The 11064-nt window shown below is 35.9% G+C and overlaps 1 long non-coding RNA gene across 1 annotated transcript; it reads left to right on the top strand.

Annotated features, from left to right (window-relative positions):
• Positions 1-5536: 5536 nt before the first annotated feature.
• LOC135834645 (uncharacterized) lies at positions 5537-8557 on the top strand. The gene is made up of 3 exons (XR_010556730.1): positions 5537-6841; positions 6969-7110; positions 7896-8557. It is a non-coding gene; the product is annotated as an uncharacterized LOC135834645 (long non-coding RNA).
• Positions 8558-11064: the final 2507 nt, after the last annotated feature.

Here is an 11064-nt window from a genome sequence, read left to right as displayed (position 1 = left end):
CTAACGTCTGTATTTACGTAATAAATTAACTGCTTGAATAATTAAAATTATTCACACAGGAACGAGAGAATATTTCTAAATATTCACTTGATGAAAATTGCCTAAGCAACGCTTAATGATAACAGAAATGGAACACCTTCTCATAGCAGAGAAAATAAACATATGAACTCCGTATCGTTGCTTGGTCTGCTAGCAAGTACCATCGATGAAAAATAGGTATAGTGGGAGTAGATAACCTTCCCTTCCTCTTTGCACTTCGAAATAGTGTGCTCAGATGATCTAGCCTCGTAATAATACATCGTACATACCCGTTCGATAGATTTTACATTGTACAGCGTATTTTATTTTCAGCCAAAAACCTGCTCCAATACTCTTATTGTTTGAGAGTGTTATCTGAGCAAGTTTCATTACGAATTGGCTGTTTTACGTAATATATCGCTGACGAGTAGGTATTACCTACCTCACGTTGCTGATTACACATGAAATAAATAGGTAACATTTCAACACGTTTTGAACATGCAACGTGTATCATATTACGCGAATGGCCTTCAATAATCCATCTGAATTGAATTGCGAAATTACCTCTGTAGTAGGTTCTTACGAAATCTTTTCTTCTGGAATATCTCCGGATAATTCCTTAAATTTAATCTTCTTATAACTATTTCTTCTTATAAATAAACACGAACACATACATTGAATAAAAATGTGTCCCATGCAAAAATAGGTATGAGCAGATGAGTAGGTAGGCGCTTCTGCCTGAAGTTGATATTTTCAGGAGTGTTGAAATTACGAAATATTCACTGGAATTATTCTGGAACAGTGTTTCAACACTTCGCGCCCACCCGGGGGCGCCAAATGTGGAGATATATGCTGCACATTACGATGATGCTGTTACAAGCACATCTCCATGTATAGGTCTCACATGTGCTAGCTGCCTACTTGAGGTCTAGCAGTACCTAGCTTCTGAGAGCTTTGTAGGTACCTGGCGACTTACCGCCTCGTTACCTACTTTTCGGACACTGAGTGTATTTACGTATACCACACAGACAATTATCTAATAATATATACCTTACGAAATAAGAAACACATCTTCAGTTGTCATTCCATGTATTGTTTATTCAAGTACATAATAACAACTTACTCAAGCTATATTATTTATACTGGCCTGTACAGTATTACGAAAAGGAGAGATAGCATATTCATGCCTAAGAAAGTGCAATGCACATCACCACAGGGAATAGGGAACAGTACACGGATGTGGGAAGGTCCATATATGTTACTCATTTAGATGAGATTTACAATAAGGATCCTCGGATGTTTTACGTAATAACTCCTGGACCCGAGTGCATCTGAACGACTCTATCAACGTAACTGGAACACAGAACATATTCGAAATAGATCACTTGCTTCACCAGTTCATATTTCGTATATGACTGGACTTGTGCTACTAATTTAGTCCATTAGATTTACGCAAATAGCATGGTATAGGTGGTCCTATACCATCTCCGGAACATTGATATCCGATGTTTTATCATCGGGAGTCGCCAAATGACTGGTTTCTCTAGCGTATGTTCTCTCGTTACGAAGTATAGAGTGAACTAATCCGCTAGGTGTCGTATTACGAAACTATCTTTAATGTTGGCTAGAGGCAGAACGAATTTCTCTCGCATACGCGACTGAAAATGCATCACAATCTGTCTCTACACAAACTGATCCAATAGATCTCGGAGCGAAACCGGAGATGAAATCAATAGAAACTCAAACGGATATAAAGTTATCGATCCTGTGTGACCCAGATGATAAGACAGAGAGTGATTCCGACACAGAGTGGATTGAAGAGGAAATTGATCTAGGAGCTCTCACCGCGAAGGAAATTGAGACAGATTTTTCGATAAAGGAACACTTCGACGCTGAGATTGAGAAATTGAAAAAGTACCATAAACTTACCGAAGATACGAAGGATTTAAACGCTTTCGCGCTTATTACGAACATCATTTCTGACCCAACGACGTATAAGCAAGCGATGAAATCAACAGAGAGACATTATTGGCAGGAAGCAGTTGATGCTGAGTTGAAATCGATGGAAGACAACGGAGTATGGAAAGTTGTACCGAGACCCAGAGACACCAGAGATAAGAGACATACGATTGTTGACTCCACAATGGTATTCAAGAGGAAGATCGATACCAAAGGAAACGTGAGATATAAAGCCAGGTTAGTAGCCAGAGGATTTAAAGACAAACGGAGTATGGCGATTTCGAAGATATACGCGCCAGTATCCAGATTGACCACTGTACGAGTAGTATTTTCAGTAGTAAACAGATTGAAACTTCACGCCAGACAACTCGACGTAACGACAGCTTTTCTTAACGGAGATTTGGAAGAGGAAACCTACATGGAAATCCCTGACTGTGTTGACATGTCAGACGAAGAGAAAAAGGAGTTCGTATTTAAGCTGGAAAAATCGTTATATGGCTTGAAACAGAGCCCCAAATGTTGGAACCGAAAGTTTGCGGAGAAACTGAGAGAACTAGGGTTCGAAGCCGATGTCAATGACCCTTGCCTATTTTGGATTCGGAAAGGCAAGTTTCAAGGCATACTGATTATCTACGTGGACGATATGATATTTGCTGGGAACGATGCAAAGATTTTAGAGAAGTACGTAGAAAAACTGAAAAGTATTTTCAAGATGACAGATATGGGAGAGCCTAAGAAATTCCTTGGATTACGAATACAGAGAGACAAAGAACAGAATACTTTAACGTTAGACCAAGCCGAGTATTGTGATGAAATCTTGAAGAGATTCAACATGGAGAATGCGTATTCGACAGAGATTCCAATGCAGCCGAAAAGCCAAAAGAATAAGACAGAGAAACCGAAAAAGAATAAACCGAATAAGCGAGAGAGACGACGTCAACAAAATCCGAAACCAAAAGCGAAGTTTGACGGAGCACCTTTTCCATACAGAGAAGCGATTGGCAGTTTATTGTACCTGAGCAACGCTACGAGACCGGATATTGCGTTTGCAGTAAATTGGCTAAGCAGAAAGCAAGGAAATCCAACACAACAGGATTGGCAGGAAGTTAAGCAGGTTTTTCGATATCTACGAGGTACCCGAAACCTAGGGTTAGTGTATACTGGAACCAGAAAAGGAATCGATGCTTATTGTGATGCAAGTTTTGGAGATTGCGACGACACGAAGAAATCTTCTGCCGGAATTGTAATTCGACTCAACGGAGATCTGGTCAAATGGTCCAGTAAACGACAGGGCTTAGTAGCCAATTCGACGTGTGAAGCCGAATATATCGCGATTAATTCATGTTTAGTTGATTGCGTAGGTGTAAACGCATCCCTGACGAGAGCCACCGGAGAAGATTACCGACCATACGTCATTCACGGAGATAACATTCCAGCCCTTACGTGTGCAAACAAACCTGGAGCACCAACGTTGAAACACGTTACAGAGATCAAGATGCATTATATTTTGAATGCTGTAATCGAGAATCAAGTCACTTTAGAGTGGGTTAGATCAGCTGACCAAGACGCTGACATTTTGACGAAAGCCTTACCGAAAGAGACGTTTATAGAGCAGAGAGACAGATTACTGAGTGAAATTAAGTAGAGTTTTCATCCCCGAGCCCGTCCCGCCATGAATTCAGAGTAAACAGAGTAGTACAGACTAATACAGATATGCGTATGTGTTTATTAATTGTTTTAGATCCTGGTTCAATTGAAGACGCGATTGAAGGTCTGCATCAATTAATCGAGATGTCGCGTATTTACCACTTTGCGCTGGATGAACACCCGCAACGCGTATTAATGATGCTGCGAACAGAGAACCTGACTATTGATGAACGTAGACGTCAGAGAAATCGCGAACGGAGACACCGCAATCGAGTGCATCGCCGAAACGCCGATAACGTAGACGACGGTATTGACGTCGATTATTTTTCCGATTCTGAAGATCGTGGTCCAGGCGATGCTGCGCCGAATTTTCAATTACTAGGCGAACGTTTACTTGATGAAGCCTATCAACGGAGAAATCAACACGATAACGACGATCAACCAATGGGATAAACAGAGAGAAAAACAGAGAAAAATTTTTTATTTGTAATTTGTCGTTGAATTGTTCCGAATATTCATGTGTTGAATCTGTGTTCCTGTTTATTTGAATTTTGTGATTTATTTGTTCCTGTTAATTATAAGCTGTAAATATGTTTTTGCGAAAGATGAGTCGCGCAGGGAGGGAGTGTTAGCCGCCAGGCTGCGCTCCTCAACACAGAGATACTCCGCCCGTGTAACGCGGCCCTGCCGCGCTACGAGCTACGTACGCTCGTGTAACTATTCGCACTTGCTGTTTTGTTATACTACGTGTTAGATGTGTTCTCCGTATTATTCCGAGTATTGTTTTGTTTGATGAAGTTATTATTGTTTGAATAATATATTAATTGATTAATTAATATTCTCCGTGTCGACTCGTTATTTCCGTAATTATCGATTACTCCAAGTTCTCGCCGATATCACAATGTTCTGAAATAATCGTGAAACTCGATCACTCGTTATGTTTATAGATTTCTTCTGGAGATTTTTAGAATTTTTGGTGGCTGCTGCATTCTCAGGCGCATTTTTTTATTCGTTTTTTAACGTACTTCGAGTAAGTAGACTGGCGAACTGCATTTGAATGTAATTCCTATAACTATAGCATCACTTTTTAGTTAATTTATACTTATCTAATAATTTATTCATAATCGTACGTTGATGATCTATGTACCTGATTTCAGCACAGATGTTTAATGCTAACCGTTTCTATCTTTTTATTATGGTTCTTTGCATTCTCTACACTTTTCACAATGATCATGGTGATCAAAGTTGCAAATTTCTGGGACGTGATTTTGTATCTTTTAGTGTTAATATTTCGCGCTGGTGAGTTTGATTTTCAATTCATAATACTTTCCTATTTTAGACTTTCATTGAAGGTTTTGAATCAGGCTGACTGAGTGACTTTAGTTTGCTGCTGTGGGTACCTTTCTAATACATATTACATTAAAAACAAACTCAAAATTCTTGAATAAAAGGAAAAAGAACCCAAATACTTACCTTGGTATAATTATTTACCTAATAAAAATTTATCAAACTTCAATAATTTTTTTTTTTTAATTTTTTGAGTATTTGAGTTAACTTTGGTATTTTTGGTTTTGTTTCCTTTTTCGAATCTTTTTGAGATCAATAATTAAGCTCAAGATTTTTATCAATATCATATTATTAATTTGATACGTAAAAAAAGGAGATAAGATGGGAAACAGACTTGGTTCGATATTTTGACAAAATCGTCAATTTTACGCGGTAATAAATTAATCATGCATTTAATGAACACTCAAAGGTCAGCTCAATATAAAAACAAGGAAATATGTAAAAAGACTTTTAAGGAACACATGGTACACCTGGCTTAATTTCGTTTCGGAGACTCGTGATTTCTAAAGAAATTGTGAAATCACTGGTGGATTGAGGTTATGACCCAAAATTAGTAGGTAACGCATCCCTGACGAGAGCCACCGGAGAAGATTACCGACCATACGTCATTCACGGAGATAACATTCCAGCCCTTACGTGTGCAAACAAACCTGGAGCACCAACGTTGAAACACGTTACAGAGATCAAGATGCATTATATTTTGAATGCTGTAATCGAGAATCAAGTCACTTTAGAGTGGGTTAGATCAGCTGACCAAGACGCTGACATTTTGACGAAAGCCTTACCGAAAGAGACGTTTATAGAGCAGAGAGACAGATTACTGAGTGAAATTAAGTAGAGTTTTCATCCCCGAGCCCGTCCCGCCATGAATTCAGAGTAAACAGAGTAGTACAGACTAATACAGATATGCGTATGTGTTTATTAATTGTTTTAGATCCTGGTTCAATTGAAGACGCGATTGAAGGTCTGCATCAATTAATCGAGATGTCGCGTATTTACCACTTTGCGCTGGATGAACACCCGCAACGCGTATTAATGATGCTGCGAACAGAGAACCTGACTATTGATGAACGTAGACGTCAGAGAAATCGCGAACGGAGACACCGCAATCGAGTGCATCGCCGAAACGCCGATAACGTAGACGACGGTATTGACGTCGATTATTTTTCCGATTCTGAAGATCGTGGTCCAGGCGATGCTGCGCCGAATTTTCAATTACTAGGCGAACGTTTACTTGATGAAGCCTATCAACGGAGAAATCAACACGATAACGACGATCAACCAATGGGATAAACAGAGAGAAAAACAGAGAAAAATTTTTTATTTGTAATTTGTCGTTGAATTGTTCCGAATATTCATGTGTTGAATCTGTGTTCCTGTTTATTTGAATTTTGTGATTTATTTGTTCCTGTTAATTATAAGCTGTAAATATGTTTTTGCGAAAGATGAGTCGCGCAGGGAGGGAGTGTTAGCCGCCAGGCTGCGCTCCTCAACACAGAGATACTCCGCCCGTGTAACGCGGCCCTGCCGCGCTACGAGCTACGTACGCTCGTGTAACTATTCGCACTTGCTGTTTTGTTATACTACGTGTTAGATGTGTTCTCCGTATTATTCCGAGTATTGTTTTGTTTGATGAAGTTATTATTGTTTGAATAATATATTAATTGATTAATTAATATTCTCCGTGTCGACTCGTTATTTCCGTAATTATCGATTACTCCAAGTTCTCGCCGATATCACAATGTTCTGAAATAATCGTGAAACTCGATCACTCGTTATGTTTATAGATTTCTTCTGGAGATTTTTAGAATTTTTGGTGGCTGCTGCATTCTCAGGCGCATTTTTTTATTCGTTTTTTAACGTACTTCGAGTAAGTAGACTGGCGAACTGCATTTGAATGTAATTCCTATAACTATAGCATCACTTTTTAGTTAATTTATACTTATCTAATAATTTATTCATAATCGTACGTTGATGATCTATGTACCTGATTTCAGCACAGATGTTTAATGCTAACCGTTTCTATCTTTTTATTATGGTTCTTTGCATTCTCTACACTTTTCACAATGATCATGGTGATCAAAGTTGCAAATTTCTGGGACGTGATTTTGTATCTTTTAGTGTTAATATTTCGCGCTGGTGAGTTTGATTTTCAATTCATAATACTTTCCTATTTTAGACTTTCATTGAAGGTTTTGAATCAGGCTGACTGAGTGACTTTAGTTTGCTGCTGTGGGTACCTTTCTAATACATATTACATTAAAAACAAACTCAAAATTCTTGAATAAAAGGAAAAAGAACCCAAATACTTACCTTGGTATAATTATTTACCTAATAAAAATTTATCAAACTTCAATAATTTTTTTTTTTTAATTTTTTGAGTATTTGAGTTAACTTTGGTATTTTTGGTTTTGTTTCCTTTTTCGAATCTTTTTGAGATCAATAATTAAGCTCAAGATTTTTATCAATATCATATTATTAATTTGATACGTAAAAAAAGGAGATAAGATGGGAAACAGACTTGGTTCGATATTTTGACAAAATCGTCAATTTTACGCGGTAATAAATTAATCATGCATTTAATGAACACTCAAAGGTCAGCTCAATATAAAAACAAGGAAATATGTAAAAAGACTTTTAAGGAACACATGGTACACCTGGCTTAATTTCGTTTCGGAGACTCGTGATTTCTAAAGAAATTGTGAAATCACTGGTGGATTGAGGTTATGACCCAAAATTAGTAGGTAGATGTCTGGAAGTTAACATTGATGAATTATTTACATTGGTCAACTTTGCTGAAAAAATCATGTTTCATAAAAAAAAGTTTGAAAATTGCCTATGCGGAAAGTGTGAGTTAGAAAAACTCTCGTATTAGGTAGTTGACAAAATATTGAATTTATAATAATTACTGAATTTTATTCCAGTTTTTAACCTATATTCCATATGGATATTGTACAGTTACAAAGTGCAATTCAGAAAACCTGTTCCGGTTAACATATGAAATGAATTTTGACAGGAAATGTGTGCATTTTTGAAAAAGGAATAAGTACTTCTATAATTTCCATGCACAATTCATTTTCTATTTCAATGGACTGTTTTTTTTTTCATTTTTATTGTGTAATATTATTATTGATTTAAGAAAAATGTACCTTATACCTACTCGTATTACACAGTTGGGCAGTGAGCACTGTCAAGTATCGAGTACATATCTGTATAATCCTCTGGATAAGTACCTACCTATACCGTAGTTTATATCTGTGTTTCATTTTCTTTGTCATTGAAATTTTACAAAAGAATGTGAAATTATTGAAAATTGTTCCTGTTTGAATATAAGAAAATTATGAAAAAAATATATCTACTATCATATTGTAAATGTACCTATGTGTAGATACATATAATACTTAATGTTAAATTAATTTTTTAATTTTAACAAAATGTTTTATACCTAAGTACGTTTATTTTATTCTGGAGGTGGTATCTATAAAATATTTTCGACTAGTTTGTAAGAATGTCCAATGCTGTCCATCATCTAAGTAAGACCCATAGCAGTGTGATTTTTAGAAAATAAAAATTGTGTTTTATCGTTTCTCAAATTTTACAGATTTTAAAATCACAACAATGAAACGTCCTTTGTGCGCCATTTTTAAAAAATGTGATTTTTCAAAAAAATCTTTGAAATTTACGAATTGGTCAAAAATTTACTTCTGAATACTGAAATTTCTCAGTATCCTTCATCGGCAATCAAAACCGCCTGTATCTGTCAGTGCTTGAATCAATAAAGTGTTCTTATTAAGTCTAACAGGCTGTGGTTTAACTTATGTACTATGTACCTATAATTTTATTTTTAAATCTATAGATTGTTTGTATTTCGTAGAAACCATAAGGGAAACCTACCTGTCGATCGTATGATTGTTTTTTTTTGAAATGTAATTTTCAATTTTTTTATTTGCTTTTACATTTCTAAGAATGTGATAGATATACTGAAGTTATACGGTGGCAGTTTTGTTTAGATTTCACTTTTCTATTTTTTTTTTTTTTTTTAATTGAAACGACGGTAGCAATTTTGTATTGGTAGATTTTATTTCGTTTTATTTTGAAATTCGATTAAAGACTAAAGAAGGTGCTTTGAATGTTGAATTTTATAAAATCGCCAATTTTAATGATTATGGAATGATTTGTTTGAGATACTCGGTAAAAATCACACTCATCACGAGAATATTGACGATTCAACATTCACATGATGTTATAATGAATTAGGTATGTAATGTACTCTATGTTCATAAAACACAAAGTACAGGGAAATTTAATCCAAAAACTTGGACGCCAGCATTTTTTTTCTGGACCAACTTTTTTCGTTTCACTCGACCCAATGTGGTGATTTCACCCTTACTATAAAGAGGGAGGAAAGTTGTAAATTTTATGAAAATTATTTTTAAAAATGAAAATCGACAATTTAAAACGTGACTCGATTCACAGTAGACTCGAAAATATTTTGACCGAAGTTGCACACCGCAACTTGTCTGCAACCCCCGCAAGAGGTCATTAACCTTTGCCAATCTACGTTGTTCGACTAATGGCGGCTAGATATTTTAATTTATAATAAATCCGCCGAAATCGCAGATTTTGCTTTCCAACATAAAACTCGAACGAAATTTTTAGAAAAAGACAAAGCTACTCGTAGATCGAAAGAGCGTGCAAAAATTCATCAGCAGTCAAAATTTCAAGTGCAAAAGTGTATTTTTTTATTATTGGTAAATTTTTGAAAATCAAATTTAGGCCAAACATGAGAAAAAAATCAAAATTTGAACAAATTGATTTAGAAGGATTAAATTTGAAATATATCCTATTTTCGACCTGTCAAATCGATTAGTAACTATTTCAAACCATTTTAAGCAGTTCTGGAGCCTCCAGCAGATTTTTGAAACTTGAAATTCCCACAATATTTTATCAAAAGCAGTTGGAAAGTTGAAATTCATTTTGTAAACTAATTTCAATACGATAGGGAGTCGACTCGAAGTAGATTTCAAGTCGTTTTGGATCCTCCAGAGACCTTTTGGAAATTGCTGGAGCCTCCAGGAGATAATTCAATGCTCGAAATTTTCATAAAAATTTACCAAACAGATTTGGAAATCCAAAATTCACCCTTTACTTCAATTTCAATGCGCTATCAAGTCGACTGCAGGTTGGTTCAAGTCATTTTGGAGCCTCCAGCACCTTTTTGAAAATTCCTAGAGCCTCCAACAGATTTTAGAATTTTAAAATTTCATAAAAAACAGTTGCAAAGCTAAAATTTACTGTGTAATCTGACTTCAATAAGCTATGAAGTCGACTACTCGCAGATTTCAACTCGTTTTGGAGACTCCAGCGACTTTTTGGAAATTACCGGAGCCTCCAGCAGATTTTTCGATGCTCAAAATTTCCATAAAATTTTACCAAACAGAGACACCCCATTTTTGATATTACTCTGAGGTGGATGGTAGGCAGTTTCAATCCGTTTTGGAGCCTCCAGCAGATTTTTAGAAACTTCTGTTTTTCAAGAAATGCCACAAAATCTATCAGAGTGAACTTTCGGCTTTTCAACTCCATTTGATGAAATTTTGTAGAAACTGCAAGCTTAAAAAATTTACTGGAGGTTCCAGTAATTTCCAAAAACTCGCTGAAGGCTACAGAACGACTTGAAATCTATTTACAGTCGACTTCAGAGCGTATTAAAATTAGTTTACAGAATGAATTTCCGCTTTCCAACTTCATTTGATGAAATTTGGTGAGAATTATTGCAAGTTTCAAAAATGTGCTGGAGGCGCCAGAAGTGCTCAAAACGGGTTGAAATCGTTATCAATCGATTTGACAAGTCGAAAATAGAGTATATCCAAATTTCAGCTTTATTGCTCAATTTGGTAAAATTTTGATTTTTTTTCTCATTTTTGACCTAAGTAAATTTGATTTTTTTAAATTTACCAAAATTTGAAAAATATATTTCAACTGAATTGGTCATGCTTATGGGAAATTTGGCGTAGAATTCAATCACGTTTTTCCCTCCGACCCTTCATTTCAGCGATATAGCCGAATAACGTAGATTTACAAAGGTTAATG

This window comes from Planococcus citri, chromosome 2, assembly GCF_950023065.1.
Source record: "Planococcus citri chromosome 2, ihPlaCitr1.1, whole genome shotgun sequence".
Classification (NCBI taxonomy): Eukaryota; Metazoa; Arthropoda; class Insecta; order Hemiptera; family Pseudococcidae; genus Planococcus; species Planococcus citri.
This window is presented reverse-complemented; position numbering and strand designations above follow the sequence as displayed.